Below are 21,567 nucleotides of genomic sequence, written 5' to 3'. Positions count from 1 at the left end.
TTAGTGGGATAGCTACAATCTCCAGACTGGTATAGATGGGTTAGTGGGATGGCTACAATCTCCAGACTGGTATAGATGGGTTACTGGGATAGCTACAATCTCCAGACTGGTATAGATGGGTTAGTGGGTAGCTCCAATCTCCAGACTGGTATAGATGGGTTAGTGGATTAGCTACAATCTCCACACTGGTATAGATGGGCTAGTGGGATAGCTACATTCTGCAGACTGGTATAGATGGGTTACTGGGCTAGCTACAATCTCCAGACTGGTATAGATGGGTTAGTGGGTAGCTCCAATCTCCAGACTGGTATAGATGGGTTAGTGGGTAGCTCCAATCTCCAGACTGGTATAGATGGGTTAGTGGATTAGCTACAATCTCCAGACTGGTATAGATGGGTTAGTGGGTTAGCTACAATCTCCAGACTGGTATAGATGGTTTAGGGGGATGGCGACAACCCCAGACAGGTATAGATGGGTTAGTGGATTAGCTACAATCTCCAGACTGGTATAGATGGGTTAGTGGATTAGCTACAATCTCCAGACTGGTATAGATGGGTTAGTGGGATGGCTCCAATCTCCAGACTGGTATAGATGGGTTAGTGGATTAGCTACAATCTCCAGAAGGTATAGATGGGTTAGTGGGATGGCTACAATCTCCAGACTGGTATAGATGGGTTAGTGGATTAGCTACAATCTCCAGACTGGTATAGATGGGTTAGTGGGATGGCTACAATCTCCAGACTGGTATAGATGGGTTACTGGGATAGCTGCAATCTCCAGACTGGTATAGATGGCTAAGTGGGATGGCAACAATCTCCAGACTGGTATAGATGGGTTAGTGGGATGGCAACAATCTCCAGACTGGTATAGATGGGTTTAGTGGGATGGCTACAATCTCCAGACTGGTATAGATGGGTTACTGGGATGGCTACAATCTCCAGACTGGTATAGATGGGTTACTGTGATAGCTACAATCTCCAGATTGGTATAGATGGTTTAGTGAGATGGCTACAATCTCCAGACTGGTATAGATGGGTTAGTGGATTAGCTACAATCTCCAGACTGGGATAGATGTGTTAGTGGATTAGCTACAATCTCCAGACTGGTATAGATGGGTCAGGGGATTAGCTACAATCTCCAGACTGGGAGAGATGGGTTACTGGGATGGCTACAATCTCCAGACTGGTATAGATGGGTTACTGGGATAGCTACAATCTCCAGACTGGTATAGATGGGCGAGTGTGATAGCTGCAATCTCCAGACTGGTATAGATGGGCTAGTGGGATAGCTACAATCTCCAGACTGGTATAGATGGGTTACTGGGATAGCTACAATCTCCAGACTGGTATAGATGGGTTAGTGGGTAGCTACAATCTCCAGATTGGTATAGATGGGTTAGTGGATTAGCTACAATCTCCAGACTGGTATAGATGGGCTAGTGGGATAGCTACATTCTCCAGACTGGTATAGATGGATTACTGGGATAGCTACAATCTCCAGACTGGTATAGATGGGTTAGTGGGATGGCTACAATCTCCAGACTGGTATAGATGGGTTAGTGGGATGGCTACAATCTCCAGACTGGTATAGATGGGTTACTGGGATAGCTACAATCTCCAGACTGGTATAGATGGGTTAGTGGGATGGCTACAATCTCCCGAATGGTATAGATGGGTTAGTAGGATAGCTACAATCTCCAGACTGGTATAGATGGGTTAATGGGATGGCAACAATCTCCAGACTGGTATAGATGGGTTACTGGGATAGCTACAATCTCCAGACTGGTATAGATGGGTTAGTGGGATGGCTACAATCTCCAGACTGGTATAGATGGGCTAGTGGATTAGCTACAATCTCCAGACTGGTATAGATGTGTTAGTGGATTAGCTACAATCTCCAGACTGGTATAGATGGGTCAGTGGATTAGCTACAATCTCCAGACTGGTATAGATGGGTTAGTGGGATGGCAACAATCTCCAGACTGGTATAGATGGGTTACTGGGATGGCAACAATCTCCAGACTGGTATAGATGGGTTACTGGGATAGCTACAATCTCCAGACTGGTATAGATGTGTTAGTGGATTAGCTACAATCTCCAGACGGGTATAGATGGGTCAGTGGATTAGCTACAATCTCCAGACTGGTATAGATGGATTAGTGGGATGGCAACAATCTCCAGACTGGTATAGATGGGTTACTGGGATAGCTACAATCTCCAGACTGGTATAGATGTGTTAGTGGATTAGCTACAATCTCCAGCCTGGTAGAGATGGTTAGTGGATTAGCTACAATCTCCAGACTGGTATAGATGGGTTAGTGGGATGGCTACAATCTCCAGACTGGTATAGATGGGTTAGTGGATTAGCTACAATCTCCAGACTGGTATAGATGTGTTAGTGGATTAGCTACAATCTCCAGACTGGTGTAGATGGGTCAGTGGATTAGCTACAATCTCCAGACTGGTATAGATGGGTTACTGGGATGGCTACAATCTCCAGACTGGTATAGATGGGTTACTGGAATAGCTACAATCTCCAGATGGTATAGATGGGCGAGTGGGATAGCTACAATCTCCAGACTGGTATAGATGGGTTACTGGGATAGCTACAATCTCCAGACTGGTATAGATGGGTTAGTGGGTAGCTCCAATCTCCAGACTGGTATAGATGGGTTAGTGGATTAGCTACAATCTCCACACTGGTATAGATGGGCTAGTGGGATAGCTACATTCTGCAGACTGGTATAGATGGGTTACTGGGCTAGCTACAATCTCCAGACTGGTATAGATGGGTTAGTGGGTAGCTCCAATCTCCAGACTGGTATAGATGGGTTAGTGGGTAGCTCCAATCTCCAGACTGGTATAGATGGGTTAGTGGATTAGCTACAATCTCCAGACTGGTATAGATGGGTTAGTGGGTTAGCTACAATCTCCAGACTGGTATAGATGGTTTAGGGGGATGGCGACAACCCCAGACAGGTATAGATGGGTTAGTGGATTAGCTACAATCTCCAGACTGGTATAGATGGGTTAGTGGATTAGCTACAATCTCCAGACTGGTATAGATGGGTTAGTGGGATGGCTCCAATCTCCAGACTGGTATAGATGGGTTAGTGGATTAGCTACAATCTCCAGAAGGTATAGATGGGTTAGTGGGATGGCTACAATCTCCAGACTGGTATAGATGGGTTAGTGGGATGGCTACAATCTCCAGACTGGTATAGATGGGTTACTGGGATAGCTGCAATCTCCAGACTGGTATAGATGGGTTAGTGGCATGGCAACAATCTCCAGACTGGTATAGATGGGTTAGTGGGATGGCAACAATCTCCAGACTGGTATAGATGGGTTTAGTGGGATGGCTACAATCTTCAGACTGGTATAGATGGGTTACTGGGATGGCTACAATCTCCAGACTGGGATAGATGTGTTAGTGGATTAGCTACAATCTCCAGACTGGTATAGATGGGTCAGGGGATTAGCTAGAATCTCCAGACTGGGAGAGATGGGTTACTGGGATGGCTACAATCTCCAGACTGGTATAGATGGGTTACTGGGATAGCTACAATCTCCAGACTGGTATAGATAGGCGAGTGGGATAGCTACAATCTCCAGACTGGTATAGATGGGCTAGTGGGATAGCTACAATCTCCAGACTGGTATAGATGGGTTACTGGGATAGCTACAGTCTCCAGACTGGTATAGATGGGTTAGTGGGATAGCTACAATCTCCAGACTGGTATAGATGGGTTAGTGGATTAGCTACAATCTCCAGACTGGTATAGATGGGTTAGTGGGATGGCTACAATCTCCAGACTGGTATAGATGGGTTAGTGGATTAGCTACAATCTCCAGACTGGTATAGATGGGTTAGTGGGATGGCTACAATCTCCAGACTGGTATAGATGGGTTAGTGGGATGGCTACAATCTCCAGATTTGTATAGTTGGGTTAGTGGGATGGCTACAATCTCCAGACTGGTAAAGATGGGTTAGTGGGATGGCTACAATCTCCAGACTGGTATAGATGGGTTAGTGGATTAGCTACAATCTCCAGACTGGTATCGATGGGTTAGTGGGATAGCTACAATCTCCAGACTGGTATAGATGGGTTAGTGGGATGGCTACAATCTCCAGACTGGTATAGATGGGTTACTGGGATAGCTACAATCTCCAGACTGGTATAGATGGGTTAGTGGGTAGCTCCAATCTCCAGACTGGTATAGATGGGTTAGTGGATTAGCTACAATCTCCACACAGGTATAGATGGGCTAGTGGGATAGCTACATTCTGCAGACTGGTATAGATGGGTTACTGGGCTAGCTACAATCTCCAGACTGGTATAGATGGGTTAGTGGGTAGCTCCAATCTCCAGACTGGTATAGATGGGTTAGTGGGTAGCTCCAATCTCCAGACTGGTATAGATGGGTTAGTGGATTAGCTACAATCTCCAGACTGGTATAGATGGGTTAGTGGGTTAGCTACAATCTCCAGACTGGTATAGATGGTTTAGGGGGATGGCGACAACCCCAGACAGGTATAGATGGGTTAGTGGATTAGCTACAATCTCCAGACTGGTATAGATGGGTTAGTGGATTAGCTACAATCTCCAGACTGGTATAGATGGGTTAGTGGGATGGCTCCAATCTCCAGACTGGTATAGATGGGTTAGTGGATTAGCTACAATCTCCAGAAGGTATAGATGGGTTAGTGGGATGGCTACAATCTCCAGACTGGTATAGATGGGTTAGTGGATTAGCTACAATCTCCAGACTGGTATAGATGGGTTAGTGGGATGGCTACAATCTCCAGACTGGTATAGATGGGTTACTGGGATAGCTGCAATCTCCAGACTGGTATAGATGGGTTAGTGGGATGGCAACAATCTCCAGACTGGTATAGATGGGTTAGTGGGATGGCAACAATCTCCAGACTGGTATAGATAGGTTTAGTGGGATGGCTACAATCTCCAGACTGGTATAGATGGGTTACTGGGATGGCTACAATCTCCAGACTGGTATAGATGGGTTACTGTGATAGCTACAATCTCCAGATTGGTATAGATGGTTTAGTGGGATGGCTACAATCTCCAGACTGGTATAGATGGGTTAGTGGATTAGCTACAATCTCCAGACTGGGATAGATGTGTTAGTGGATTAGCTACAATCTCCAGACTGGTATAGATGGGTCAGGGGATTAGCTACAATCTCCAGACTGGGAGAGATGGGTTACTGGGATGGCTACAATCTCCAGACTGGTATAGATGGGTTACTGGGATAGCTACAATCTCCAGACTGGTATAGATGGGCGAGTGGGATAGCTACAATCTCCAGACTGGTATAGATGGGCTAGTGGGATAGCTACAATCTCCAGACTGGTATAGATGGGTTACTGGGATAGCTACAATCTCCAGACTGGTATAGATGGGTTAGTGGGATGGCTACAATCTCCAGACTGGTATAGATGGGTTAGTGGATTAGCTACAATCTCCAGACTGGTATAGATGGGCTAGTGGGATAGCTACATTCTCCAGACTGGTATAGATGGATTACTGGGATAGCTACAATCTCCAGATTTGTATAGTTGGGTTAGTGGGATGGCTACAATCTCCCGACTGGTATAGATGGGTTAGTGGGATGGCTACCATCTCCACACTGGTATAGATGGGTTTGTGGATTAGCTACAATCTCCAGACTGGTATAGATGGGTTAGTGGGATAGCTACAATCTCCAGACTGGTATAGATAGGTTAGTGGATTAGCTACAATCTCCAGACTGGTATAGATGGGTTAGTGGGATGGCTACAATCTCCAGACTGGTATAGATGGGTTAGTGGGATGGCTACAATCTCCAGACTGGTATAGATGGGTTAGTGGATTAGCTACAATCTCCAGACTGGTATAGATGGGTTAGTGGGATGGCTACAATCTCCAGACTGGTATAGATGGGTTAGTGGATTAGCTACAATCTCCAGACTGGTATAGATGGGTTAGTGGGATGGCTACAATCTCCAGACTGGTATAGATGGGTTAGTGGGATGGCTACAATCTCCAGATTTGTATAGTTGGGTTAGTGGGATGGCTACAATCTCCAGACTGGTAAAGATGGGTTAGTGGGATGGCTACAATCTCCAGACTGGTATAGATGGTTTAGTGGATTAGCTACAATCTCCAGACTGGTATCGATGGGTTAGTGGGATAGCTACAATCTCCAGACTGGTATAGATGGGTTAGTGGGATGGCTACAATCTCCAGACTGGTATAGATGGGTTACTGGGATAGCTACAATCTCCAGACTGGTATAGATGGGTTAGTGGATTAGCTACAATCTCCACACTGGTATAGATGGGCTAGTGGGATAGCTACATTCTGCAGACTGGTATAGATGGGTTACTGGGCTAGCTACAATCTCCAGACTGGTATAGATGGGTTAGTGGGTAGCTCCAATCTCCAGACTGGTATAGATGGGTTAGTGGGTAGCTCCAATCTCCAGACTGGTATAGATGGGTTAGTGGATTAGCTACAATCTCCAGACTGGTATAGATGGGTTAGTGGGTTAGCTACAATCTCCAGACTGGTATAGATGGTTTAGGGGGATGGTGACAACCCCAGACAGGTATAGATGGGTTAGTGGATTAGCTACAATCTCCAGACTGGTATAGATGGGTTAGTGGATTAGCTACAATCTCCAGACTGGTATAGATGGGTTAGTGGGATGGCTCCAATCTCCAGACTGGTATAGATGGGTTAGTGGATTAGCTACAATCTCCAGAAGGTATAGATGGGTTAGTGGGATGGCTACAATCTCCAGACTGGTATAGATGGGTTAGTGGATTAGCTACAATCTCCAGACTGGTATAGATGGGTTAGTGGGATGGCTACAATCTCCAGACTGGTATAGATGGGTTACTGGGATAGCTGCAATCTCCAGACTGGTATAGATGGGTTAGTGGGATGGCAACAATCTCCAAACTGGTATAGATGGGTTAGTGGGATGGCAACAATCTCCAGACTGGTATAGATGTGTTAGTGGATTAGCTACAATCTCCAGACTGGTATAGATGGGTCAGGGGATTAGCTACAATCTCCAGACTGGGAGAGATGGGTTACTGGGATGGCTACAATCTCCAGACTGGTATAGATGGGTTACTGGGATAGCTACAATCTCCAGACTGGTATAGATGGGCGAGTGGGATAGCTACAATCTCCAGACTGGTATAGATGGGCTAGTGGGATAGCTACAATCTCCAGACTGGTATAGATGGGTTACTGGGATAGCTACAATCTCCAGACTGGTATAGATGGGTTAGTGGGATGGCTACAATCTCCAGACTGGTATAGATGGGTTAGTGGATTAGCTACAATCTCCAGACTGGTATAGATGGGCTAGTGGGATAGCTACATTCTCCAGACTGGTATAGATGGATTACTGGGATAGCTACAATCTCCAGATTTGTATAGTTGGGTTAGTGGGATGGCTACAATCTCCCGACTGGTATAGATGGGTTAGTGGGATGGCTACAATCTCCACACTGGTATAGATGGGTTTGTGGATTAGCTACAATCTCCAGACTGGTATAGATGGGTTAGTGGATTAGCTACAATCTCCAGACTGGTATAGATGGGTTAGTGGGATGGCTACAATCTCCAGACTGGTATAGATGGGTTAGTGGATTAGCTACAATCTCCAGACTGGTATAGATGGGTTAGTGGGATGGCTACAATCTCCAGACTGGTATAGATGGGTTAGTGGGATGGCTACAATCTCCAGATTTGTATAGTTGGGTTAGTGGGATGGCTACAATCTCCAGACTGGTAAAGATGGGTTAGTGGGATGGCTACAATCTCCAGACTGGTATAGATGGGTTAGTGGATTAGCTACAATCTCCAGACTGGTATCGATGGGTTAGTGGGATAGCTACAATCTCCAGACTGGTATAGATGGGTTAGTGGGATGGCTACAATCTCCAGACTGGTATAGATGGGTTAGTGGGATGGCTACAATCTCCAGACTGGTATAGATGGGTTAGTGGGATGGCTACAATCTCCAGACTGGTATAGATAGGTTAGTGGATTAGCTACAACCTCCAGACTGGTATAGATGGGTTACTGGGATAGCTACAATCTCCAGACTGGTATAGATGGGTTAGTGGGATAGCTACAATCTCCAGACTGGTATAGATAGGTTAGTGGATTAGCTACAATGTCCAGACTGGTATAGATGGGTTACTGGGATAGCTACAATCTCCAGACTGGTATAGATGGGTTAGTGGGATAGCTACAATCTCCAGACTGGTATAGATGGGTTAGTGGATTAGCTACAATCTCCAGACTGGTACAGATGGGTTAGTGGGATGGCTACAATCTCCAGACTGGTATAGATGGGTTAGTGGGATGGCTACAATCTCCAGACTGGTATAGATGGGTTAGTGGGATAGCTCCAATCTCCAGACTGGTTTAGATGGGCTAGTGGATTAGCTACAATCTCCAGACTGGTATAGATGGGTTAGTAGATTAGCTACAATCTCCAGACTGGTATAGATGGGTTAGTAGATTAGCTACAATCACCGGACTGGTATAGATGGGGTAGTGGATTAGCTACAATCTCCAGACGGGTATAGATGGTTTAGTGGGATGGCTACAATCACCGGACTGGTATAGATGGGTTAGTGGGATAGCTCCAATCTCCAGACTGGTTTAGATGGGTTAGTGGGATAGCTACAATCTCCAGACTGGTATAGATGGACTAGTGGATTAGCTACAATCTCCAGACGGGTATAGATGGTTTAGTGGGATGGCTACAATCACCGGACTGGTATAGATGGGTTAGTGGGATGGCTATCTCCAGACTGGTATAGATGGGTTACTGGGATAGCTACAATCTCCAGACTGGTATAGATGGGTTAGTGGGATGGCTACAATCTCCCGATTGGTATAGATGGGTTAGTGGGATAGCTACAATCTCCAGACTGGTATAGATGGGTTAATGGGATGGCAACAATCTCCAGACTGGTATAGATGGGTTACTGGGATAGCTACAATCTCCAGACTGGTATAGATGGGTTAGTGGGATGGCTACAATCTCCAGACTGGTATAGATGGGTTAGTGGATTAGCTACAATCTCCAGACTGGTATAGATGTGTTAGTGGATTAGCTACAATCTCCAGACTGGTATAGATGTGTCAGTGGATTAGCTACAATCTCCAGACTGGTATAGATGGGTTAGTGGGATGGCAACAATCTCCAGACTGGTATAGATGGGTTACTGGGATGGCAACAATCTCCAGACTGGTATAGATGGGTTACTGGGATAGCTACAATCTCCAGACTGGTATAGATGTGTTAGTGGATTAGCTACAATCTCCAGACTGGTATAGATGGGTCAGTGGATTAGCTACAATCTCCAGACTGGTATAGATGGGTTAGTGGGATGGCAACAATCTCCAGACTGGTATAGATGGGTTACTGTGATAGCTACAATCTCCAGACTGGTATAGATGTGTTAGTGGATTAGCTACAATCTCCAGCCTGGTAGAGATGGTTAGTGGATTAGCTACAATCTCCAGACTGGTATAGATGGGTTAGTGGGATGGCTACAATCTCCAGACTGGTATAGATGGGTTAGTGGATTAGCTACAATCTCCAGACTGGTATAGATGTGTTAGTGGATTAGCTACAATCTCCAGACTGGTATAGATGGGTCAGTGGATTAGCTACAATCTCCAGACTGGTATAGATGGGTTACTGGGATGGCTACAATCTCCAGACTGGTATAGATGGGTTACTGGAATAGCTACAATCTCCAGATGGTATAGATGGGCGAGTGGGATAGCTACAATCTCCAGACTGGTATAGATGGGTTACTGGGATAGCTACAATCTCCAGACTGGTATAGATGGGTTAGTGGGTAGCTCCAATCTCCAGACTGGTATAGATGGGTTAGTGGATTAGCTACAATCTCCACACTGGTATAGATGGGCTAGTGGGATAGCTACATTCTGCAGACTGGTATAGATGGGTTACTGGGCTAGCTACAATCTCCAGACTGGTATAGATGGGTTAGTGGGTAGCTCCAATCTCCAGACTGGTATAGATGGGTTAGTGGGTAGCTCCAATCTCCAGACTGGTATAGATGGGTTAGTGGATTAGCTACAATCTCCAGACTGGTATAGATGGGTTAGTGGGATAGCTACAATCTCCAGACTGGTATAGTTGGTTTAGGGGGATGGCGACAACCCCAGACAGGTATAGATGGGTTAGTGGATTAGCTACAATCTCCAGACTGGTATAGATGGGTTAGTGGATTAGCTACAATCTCCAGACTGGTATAGATGGGTTAGTGGGATGGCTCCAATCTCCAGACTGGTATAGATGGGTTAGTGGATTAGCTACAATCTCCAGAAGGTATAGATGGGTTAGTGGGATGGCTACAATCTCCAGACTGGTATAGATGGGTTAGAGGATTAGCTACAATCTCCAGACTGGTATAGATGGGTTAGTGGGATGGCTGCAATCTCCAGACTGGTATAGATGGGTTAGTGGGATGGCAACAATCTCCAGACTGGTATAGATGGGTTTAGTGGGATGGCTACAATCTCCAGACTGGTATAGATGGGTTACTGGGATGGCTACAATCTCCAGACTGGTATAGATGGGTTACTGTGATAGCTACAATTTCCAGATTGGTATAGATGGTTTAGTGGGATGGCTACAATCTCCAGACTGGTATAGATGGGTTAGTGGATTAGCTACAATCTCCAGACTGGGATAGATGTGTTAGTGGATTAGCTACAATCTCCAGACTGGTATAGATGGGTCAGGGGATTAGCTACAATCTCCAGACTGGGAGAGATGGGTTACTGGGATGGCTACAATCTCCAGACTGGTATAGATGGGTTACTGGGATAGCTACAATCTCCAGACTGGTATAGATGGGCGAGTGGGATAGCTACAATCTCCAGACTGGTATAGATGGGCTAGTGGGATAGCTACAATCTCCAGACTGGTATAGATGGGTTACTGGGATAGCTACAATCTCCAGACTGGTATAGATGGGTTAGTGGGTAGCTACAATCTCCAGACTGGTATAGATGGGTTAGTGGATTAGCTACAATCTCCAGACTGGTATAGATGGGCTAGTGGGATAGCTACATTCTCCAGACTGGTATAGATGGATTACTGGGATAGCTACAATCTCCAGATTTGTATAGTTGGGTTAGTGGGATGGCTACAATCTCCCGACTGGTATAGATGGGTTAGTGGGATGGCTACAATCTCCACACTGGTATAGATGGGTTTGTGGATTAGCTACAATCTCCAGACTGGTATAGATGGGTTAGTGGGATAGCTACAATCTCCAGACTGGTATAGATAGGTTAGTGGATTAGCTACAATCTCCAGACTGGTATAGATGGGTTAGTGGGATGGCTACAATCTCCAGACTGGTATAGATGGGTTAGTGGGATGGCTACAATCTCCAGACTGGTATAGATGGGTTAGTGGATTAGCTACAATCTCCAGACTGGTATAGATGGGTTAGTGGGATGGCTACAATCTCCAGATTTGTATAGTTGGGTTAGTGGGATGGCTACAATCTCCAGACTGGTACAGATGGGTTAGTGGGATGGCTACAATCTCCAGACTGGTATAGATGGGTTAGTGGATTAGCTACAATCTCCAGACTGGTATCGATGGGTTAGTGGGATAGCTACAATCTCCAGACTGGTATAGATGGGTTAGTGGGATGGCTACAATCTCCAGACTGGCATAGATGGGTTAGTGGGATGGCTACAATCTCCAGACTGGAAGAGATGGGTTAGTGGGATGGCTACAATCTCCAGACTGGTATAGATGGGTTAGTGGGATAGCTACAATATCCAGACTGGTATAGATGGGTTAGTGGGATGGCTACAATATCCAGACTGGTATAGATGGGTCAGTGGATTAGCTACAATCTCCAGACTGGTATAGATGGGTTAGTGGGATAGCTACAATCTCCAGACTGGTAAAGATGGGTCACTGGGATAGCTACAATCTCCAGACTGGTATAGATGGGTTAGTGAGATAGCTACAATATCCAGACTGGTATAGATGGGTTAGTGGGATGGCTACAATCTCCAGACTGGTATAGATGGGTTACTGGGATGGCTACAATCTCCAGACTGGTATAGATGGGTTAGTGGGATGGCTATAATCTCCAGACTGGTCCAGATGGGTTAGTCGGATAGCTACAATATCCAGACTGGTAGAGATGGGTTAGTGGGACGGCTACAATCTCCAGACTGGAATAGGTGGGTTAGTGGATTAGCTACAATCTCCAGACTGGTACAGATGGGTTAGTGGGATGGCTACAATCTACAGACTGGTACAGATGGGTTAGTGGGATAGCTACAATCTCCAGACTGGTATAGATGGGTTCGTGGGATGGCTACAATCTCCAGACTGGTATAGATGGGTTAATGGAATGGCTTCAATCTCCAGACTGGTACAGATGGGTTAGTGGGATGGCTACAATCTCCAGACTGGTACAGATGGGTTAGTGGGATGGCTACAATCTCCAGACTGGTATAGATGGGTTAGTGGGATGGCTATAATCTCCAGACTGGTCCAGATGGGTTAGTCGGATAGCTACAATATCCAGACTGGTAGAGATGGGTTAGTGGGATGGCTACAATCTCCAGACTGGAATAGGTGGGTTAGTGGATTAGCTACAATCTCCAGACTGGTACAGATGGGTTAGTGGGATGGCTACAATCTACAGACTGGTACAGATGGGTTAGTGGGATGGCTACAATCTCCAGACTGGTATAGATGGGTTAATGGAATGGCTTCAATCTCCAGACTGGTACAGATGGGTTAGTGGGATGGCTACAATCTACAGACTGGTATAGATGGGTTAGTGGGATAGCGACAATCTCCAGACTGGTATAAGAACATAAGAACTAGGAGCAGGAGTAGGCCATCTGGCCCCTCGAGCCTGCTCCGCCATTCAATGAGATCATGGCTGATCTTTTGTGGACTCAGCTCCACTCTCCGGCCCGAACACCATAACCCTTAATCCCTTTATTCTTCAAAAAACTATCTATCTTTATCTTAAAAACATTTAATGAAGGAGCCTCAACTGCTTCACTGGGCAAGGAATTCCATAGATTCACAACCCTTTGGGTGAAGAAGTTCCTCCTAAACTCAGTCCTAAATCTACTTCCCCTTATTTTGAGGCTATGCCCCCTAGTTCTGCTTTCACCCGCCAGTGGAAACAACCTGCCCGCATCTATCCTATCTATTCCCTTCATAATCTTATATGTTTCTATCAGATCCCCCCTCATCCTTCTAAATTCCAACGAGTACAGTCCCAGTCTACTCAACCTCTCCTCGTAATCCAACCCCTTCTGCTCTGGGATTAACCTAGTGAATCTCCTCTGCACACCCTCCAGTGCCAGTACGTCCTTTCTCAAGTAAGGAGACCAAAACTGAACACAATACTCCAGGTGTGGCCTCACTAACACCTTATACAATTGCAGCATAACCTCCCTAGTCTTAAACTCCATCCCTCTAGCAATGAAGGACAAAATTCCATTTGCCTTCTTAATCACCTGTTGCACCTGAAAACCAACTTTCTGCAACTCATGCACTAGCACACCCAGGTCTCTCTGCACAGCAGCATGTTTTAATAATTTATCATTTAAATAATAATCCCTTTTGCCGTTATTCTTACCAAAATGGATAACCTCACATTTGTCAACATTGTATTCCATCTGCCAGACCCTAGCCCATTCACTTAGCATATCCAAATCCCTCTGCAGACTTCCAGTATCCTCTGCACTTTTTGCTTTACCACTTTTCTTAGTGTCGTCTGCAAACTTGGACACATTGCCCTTGGTCCCCAACTCCAAATCATCTATGTAAATTGTGAACAGTTGTGGGCCCAACACTGATCCCTGAGGGACATCACTAGCTACTGATTGACAACCAGAGAAACACCCATTAATCCCCACTCTTTGCTTTCTATTATTTAACCAATCCTCTATCCATGCTCATACTTTCCCCTTAATGCCATGCATCTTTATCTTATGCAACAACTTTTTGTGTGGCACCTTGTCAAAGGCTTTCTGGAAATCCAGATATACCACATCCATTGGCTCCCCGTTATCTACCGCACTGTTAATGTCCTCAAAAAATTCCACTAAATTAGTTAGGCACGACCTGCCCTTTATGAACCCATGCTGCGTCTGTCCAATGGGACAATTTCCATCCAGATGCCTCGCTATTTCTTCCTTGATGATAGATTCCAGCATCTTCCCTACTACCGAAGTTAAGCTCACTGGCCTATAATTACCCACTTTCTGCCTACCTCCTTTTTTAAACAGTGGTGTCACGTTTGCTAATTTCCAATCCGCCAGGACCACCCCAGAGTCTAGTGAATTTTGGTAACTTATCACTAGTGCATTTGCAATTTCCCTAGCCATCTCTTTTAGCACTCTGGGATGCATTCCATCAGGGCCAGGAGACTTGTCTACCTTTAGCCCCATTAGCTTGCCCATCACTACCTCCTTGGTGATATCAATCCTGTCAAGGTCCTCACCTGTCATAGCCTCATTTCCATCAGTCACTGGCATGTTATTTGTGTCTTCCACTGTGAAGACCGACCCAAAAAACCTGTTCAGTTCCTCAACCATTTCCTCATCTCCCATTATTAAATCTCCCTTCTCATCCTCTAAAGGACCAATATTTACCTTAGCCACTCTTTTTTGTTTTATGTATTTGTAGAAACTTTTACTATCTGTTTTTATATTCTGAGCAAGTTTACTCTCATAATCTATCTTACTCTTCTTTATAGCTTTTTTAGTAGCTTTCTGTTGCCCCCTAAAGATTTCCCAGTCCTCTAGCCTCCCACTGATCTTTGCTACTTTGTATGTTTTTTCCTTCAATTTTGATACTCTCCCTTATTTCCTTAGATATCCACGGTCGATTTTCCCTCTTTTTACCGTCCTTCCTTTTTGTTGGTATAAACCTTTGCTGGGCACTGTGAAAAATCACTTGGTAGGTTCTCCACTGTTCCTCAACTGTTTCACCATAAAGTCTTTGGTCCCAGTCTACCTTAGTTAGTTCTTCTCTCATCCCATTGTAATCTCCTTTGTTTAAGCACAAAACACTAGTGCTTGATTTTACCTTCTCACCCTCCATCTGTATTTTAAATTCCACCATATTGTGATCGCTCCTTCTGAGAGGATCCCTAACTATGAGATCCTGAATCAATCCTGTCTCATTACACAGGACCAGATCTAGGACCGCTTGTTCCCTCGTAGGTTCCATTACATACTGTTTGAGGAAACTAGCGCGGATACATTCTATAAACTCCTCCTCAAGGCTGCCTTGACCGACCTGGTTAAACCAATCAACATGTAGATTAAAATCCCCCATGATAACTGCTGTACCATTTCTACATGCATCTGTTATTTCTTTGTTTATTGCCTGCCCCACCATAATGTTACTATTTGGTGGCCTATAGATTACTCCTATCAGTGACTTTTTCGCCTTACTATTCCTGATTTCCACCCAAATGGATTCAACCTTATCCTCCATAGCACCGATGTCATCCCTTACTGTTGCCCGGATGTCATCCTTAAATAACAGAGCTACACCACCTCCCTTACCATCCACTCTGTCCTTCCGAAAAGTTTGATACCCTCGGATATTTAACTCCCAGTCGTGACCATCCTTTAACCATGTTTCAGTAATGGCCACTAAATAATAGTCATTCACGATGATTTGCGCCATCAACTCATTTACCTTATTCCGAATACTACGAGCATTCAGGTAAAGGACACTTATGTTGACTTTTTTTACCTCTGTTCTTAATCTTAACACCTCGATCAGTAACCTCTCCTAAGTTATATTTCCTCTTAACCTTTCTCCTAATTTTCCTTGTTGTCGAACCCATATCTTCCTGTAACAACCTGCCGCATCGCTTACCATTAATGTTTTCACTTCCCGTTTTATTTCTTTTAGCATTCCTGGTCCTATTCACTGAGCTCCCCTCAGTCACTGTACCTTGTGCTGTCGCCCTTTTTGATTTTTGACTATGGCTTCTGTGCCTGACACTTTTCCCCTTACTGCCTTTTATTTCTGTCCCTGTTTTACTACCTTCCAACTTCCTGCATCGGTTCCCATTCCCCTGCCACATTAGTTTAAACTCTCCAGTATAGATGGGTTAGTGGATTAGCTACAATCTCCAGACTGGTATAGATGGGTTAGTGGATTAGCTACAATCTCCAGACTGGTATAGATGGGTTAGTGGATTAGCTACAATCTCCAGACTGGTATAGATGGGTTAGTGGATTAGCTACAATCTCCAGACTGGTATAGATGGGTTAGTGGGGATACTACAATCTCCAGACTGGTATAGATGGGTTAGTGGATTAGCTACAATCTCCAGACTGGTATAGATGGGTTAGTGGGATGGCTACAATCTCCAGACTGGTATAGATGGGTTAGTGGGATGGCTACAATCTCCAGACTGGTATAGATGGGTTACTGGGATAGCTACAATCTCCAGACTGGTATAGATGGGTTAGTGGGGTGGCTACAATCTCCAGACTGGTATAGATGGGTTACTGGGATGGCTACAATCTCCAGACTGGTATAGATGGGTTACTGGGATAGCTACAATCTCCAGACTGGTATAGATGGGTTAGTGGGGTGGCTACAATCTCCAGACTGGTATAGATGGGTTACTGGGATAGCTACAATCTCCAGACTGGTATAGATGGGTTACTGGGATGGCTACAATCTCCAGACTGGTATAGATGGGTTACTGGGATAGCTACAATCTCCAGACTGGTATAGATGGGTTAGTGGGATGGCTACAATCTCCAGACTGGTATAGATGTGTTAGTGGATTAGCTACAATCTCCAGACTGGTATAGATGTGTTAGTGGATTAGCTACAATCTCCAGACTGGTATAGATGGGTCAGTGGATTAGCTACAATCTCCAGACTGGTATAGATGGGTTACTGGGATGGCTACAATCTCCAGACTGGTATAGATGGGTTACTGGGATAGCTACAATCTCCAGACTGGTATAGATGGGTTAGTGGATTAGCTACAATCTCCAGACTGGTATAGATGGTTTAGTGGGATGACTACAATCTCCAGACTGGTAGAGATTGGTTTAGTGGGATGGCTACAATCTCCAGACTGGTATAGATGGTTAGTGGATTAGCTACAATCTCCAGACTGGTATAGATGGGTTAGTGGGATGGCTATAATCTCCAGACTGGTATAGATGGGTTAGTGGATTAGCTACAATCTCCACACTGTTATAGATGGGTTAGTGGGATAGCTACAATCTCCAGACTGATATAGATGGGTTAGTGGATTAGCTACAATCTCCACACTGTTATAGATGGGTTAGTGGGATAGCTACAATCTCCAGACTGATATAGATGGGTTAGTGGGATAGCTACAATCTCCTGACTGATATAGATGGGTTAGTGGGATAGCCACAATACCAGACTGGTATAGATGGGTTAGTGGGATGGCTACAATCTCCAGGCTGGTATAGATGGGTTACTGGGATAGCCACAATACCAGACTGGTATAGATGGGTTAGTGGGATGGCTACAATCTCCAGGCTGGTATAGATGGGTTAGTGGATTAGCTACAATCTCCAGGCTGGTATAGATGGGTTAGTGGGATGGCTACAATCTCCAGACTGGTATAGATGGGTTAGTGGATTAGCTACAATCTCCAGACTGGTATAGATGGGTTACTGGGATGGCTACAATCTCCAGACTGGTATAGATGGGTTAGTGGGATGGCTACAATCTCCAGACTGGTATAGATGGGTTAGTGGATTAGCTACAATCTCCAGACTGGTATAGATGGGTTACTGGGATGGCTACAATCTCCAGACTGGTATAGGTGGTTTAGTGGGATGGCTACAATCTCCAGACTGGTATAGATGCATTAGTGGGATAGCTACAATCTCCAGACTGGTATAGATGGGTTACTGGGATAGCTTCAATCTCCAGACTGGTATAGATGGGTTACTGGGATAGCTACAATCTCCAGACTGATATAGATGGGTTACTGGGATAGCTACCATCTCCAGACTGGTATAGATGGGTTAGTGGGATGGCTACAATCTACAGACTGGTATAGATGGGTTAGTGGATTAGCTACAATCTCCAGACTGGTATAGATGGGTTAGTGGATTAGCTACAATCTCCAGACTGGTATAGATGGGTTAGTGGGATGGCTACAATCTCCAGACTGGTATAGATGGGTTAGTGGATTAGCTACAATCTCCAGACTGGTATAGATGGGTTAGTGGATTAGCTACAATCTCCAGACTGGTATAGATGGTTTAGTGGGATGGCTACAATCTCCAGACTGGTAGAGATTGGTTAGTGGATTAGCTACAATCTCCAGACTGGTATAGATGGGTTACTGGGATGGCTACAATCTCCAGACTGGTATAGGTGGTTTAGTGGGATGGCTACAATCTCCAGACTGGTATAGATGCATTAGTGGGATAGCTACAATCTCCAGACTGGTATAGAGGGTTACTGGGATAGCTTCAATCTCCAGACTGGTATAGATGGGTTACTGGGATAGCTACAATCTCCAGACTGATATAGATGGGTTACTGGGATAGCTACCATCTCCAGACTGGTATAGATGGGTTACTGGGATAGCTACAATCTCCAGACTGGTAGAGATGGGTTAGTGGATTAGCTACAATCTCCAGACTGGTATAGATGGGTTAGTGGATTAGCTACAATCTCCAGACTGGTATAGATGGGTTACTGGGATGGCTACAATCTCCAGACTGGTAGAGATTGGTTAGTGGATTAGCTACAATCTCCAGACTGGTATAGATGGGTTACTGGGTTACTGGATGCTACAATCTCCAGACTGGTATAGGTGGTTAGTGGGATGGCTACAATCTCCAGACTGGTATAGATGCATTAGTGGGATAGCTACAATCTCCAGACTGGTATAGATGGGTTACTGGGATAGCTACAATCTCCAGACTGATATAGATGGGGTTACTGGGATAGCTACCATCTCCAGACTGGTATAGATGGTTAGTGGGATGGCTACAATCTACAGACTGGTATAGATGGATTAGTGGATTAGCTACAATCTCCAGACTGGTATAGATGGGTTAGTGGATTAGCTACAATCTCCAGACTGGTATAGATGGGTTAGTGGGATGGCTACAATCTCCAGACTGGTATAGATGGGTTAGTGGATTAGCTACAATCTCCAGACTGGTATAGATGGGTTACTGGGATAGCTACCATCTCCAGACTGGTATAGATGGGTTAGTGGGATGGCTACAATCTACAGACTGGTATAGATGGGTTAGTGGATTAGCTACAATCTCCAGACTGGTATAGATGGGTTAGTGGATTAGCTACAATCTCCAGACTGGTATAGATGGGTTACTGGGATAGCTACCATCTCCAGACTGGTATAGAGGAGTTAGTGGATTAGCTACAATCTCCAGACTGGTATAGATGGTTTTCTGGGATGGCGATAAAGTGGCAGATAAATTTAACACAAGTGTGAGGTCATTCAGTTATATATAGAGTACACAATAAATGGGAATAAACTAAGAGGGGTGGATAAAGTGAGAGATCTCTGTGTACAGGCACACAGGTCCCTAAAGCCAGAAGTTCAAGTTGCAAAGAAATCAAATGGAATGTTCCCCTTCATTGGCCGAGGTATAGAATATAAAAGGATATAATGTTGGAATTGTACAAAACACTGGTGAGGTCGCAACTGGAATATTGTGCAGTTCTGGTCGCCACATTACAGGCAGAACAAGAAACAGTGCAGCACATGAACAGGCCCTTCGGCCCTCCAAGCCCGTGCCGACCATGCTGCCCGACTAAAACTACAATCTTCTACACTTCCCTGGGTCCGTATCCTTCTATTCCCATCCTATTCATGTATTTGTCAAGATGCCCCTTAAATGTCCCTATCGTCCCTGCTTCACCACCTCCTCCGGTAGCGAGTTCCAGGCACTGACTTAAGAAACAAAAACTTGCCTTGTATATCTCTAAACGTTTGCCCCTCGCATCTTAAACCCATGTCCCCGAATAATTGACTCTTTTATAAAAATATATTTTTAATTCTCCTTTTCACATTTTCTCCATATTTACACCACCAACATTAAACAATAATCAGCAACAAATATGTCAATCCCATCTCAATAACACCGATCCCATCCTCACACCAAACCAAATACATCACCCGTGTGTTCACATAAACTAATGACGGAAAAGGAATCACGAATCGCCCAGTCACCCTTAACACACAGCGCCCCCCCAACCCTCCAACACCACCCCCCCCCCAAATCCTCCCAACACCACCCCCACAAATCCTCCCAACAACCCCCCCCAACCCTCCCAACACCCCCCCCCCAAATCCTCCCAACACCACCCCCCCAACCCTGCCAACACCACCCCCCACCCCTCCCAACACCACCAAACAACCCCCCCCCAAATCCTCCCAACAACCCCCCCCACCACCCAACCCTCCAACACCCCCAACAACCCCCCCCAAATCCTCCCAACAACCCCCCACCCCCAACCCTCCCAACACCCCCCCCAACCCTCCCAACACCACCCCCCCCACCCCCAACCCTCCCAACACCCCCAACAACACCCCCCAAATCCTCCCAACAACCCCCCCCAAATCCTCCCAACAACCCCCCCCACCCCAACCCTCCCAACACCCCCCAACCTCCCAACACCACCCCCCCAAATCCTCCAACAACCCCCCCCACCCCCCCCAATCCTCCAACACCCCCCAATCCTCCCAACACCCCCCCCCCAACCCTCCCAACACCACCCCCCCCAAATCCTCCCAAAACCCCCCCCACCCCCCCAATCCTCCCAACACCCCCCCCAACCCTCCCAACACCCCCCCAACCCTCCCAACAACCCCCCCCACCCCCCCAACCCTCCCAACACCACCCCCCCAAAATCCTCCCAACCCTCCCAACACCACCCCCCCAAAATCCTCCCAACAACCCCCCCCACCCCCCCAAAATCCTCCAACAACCCCCCCCCCACCCCCCCCAATCCTCCCAACACCCCCCCAACCCTCCCAACAACCCCCCCCCAAATCCTCCCAACAACCCCCCCCCCCACCCCCCAACCCCCCCCAACCCTCCCAACACCCCCCCAACCAAATCCTCCCAACACCACCCCCCCTAAATCCTCCCAACAACCCCCCCCACCCCCCCCCAATCCTCCCAACACTCCCCCCAATCCTCCCAACCCCCCCCCCCCCACCTCCAATATTCAATGTAATCCAACTCTTGAAAGTGCAGAATGAATAATGCCCATGAATTGCAGAACCCCTCCGTCCTTCCCCTCAGTAACCTAACCTTCTCAAAGTCAAGAATTCCAGCAGGTCCCCCCCCCCCCGCCACGCCAGGGCACAGGGTGGAGGGGTTGATCTCCATCCCATCAGGATCCGGCTTCGGGCAATCAACGAGGTGAAGGCTACAACATCGGCCTCCGGTTGGTCCGACACCCCGAGTATGGCCTC

Source organism: Scyliorhinus torazame, chromosome 31, assembly GCF_047496885.1.
Source record: "Scyliorhinus torazame isolate Kashiwa2021f chromosome 31, sScyTor2.1, whole genome shotgun sequence".
NCBI lineage: Eukaryota > Metazoa > Chordata > Chondrichthyes > Carcharhiniformes > Scyliorhinidae > Scyliorhinus > Scyliorhinus torazame.
This window is presented reverse-complemented; position numbering follows the sequence as displayed.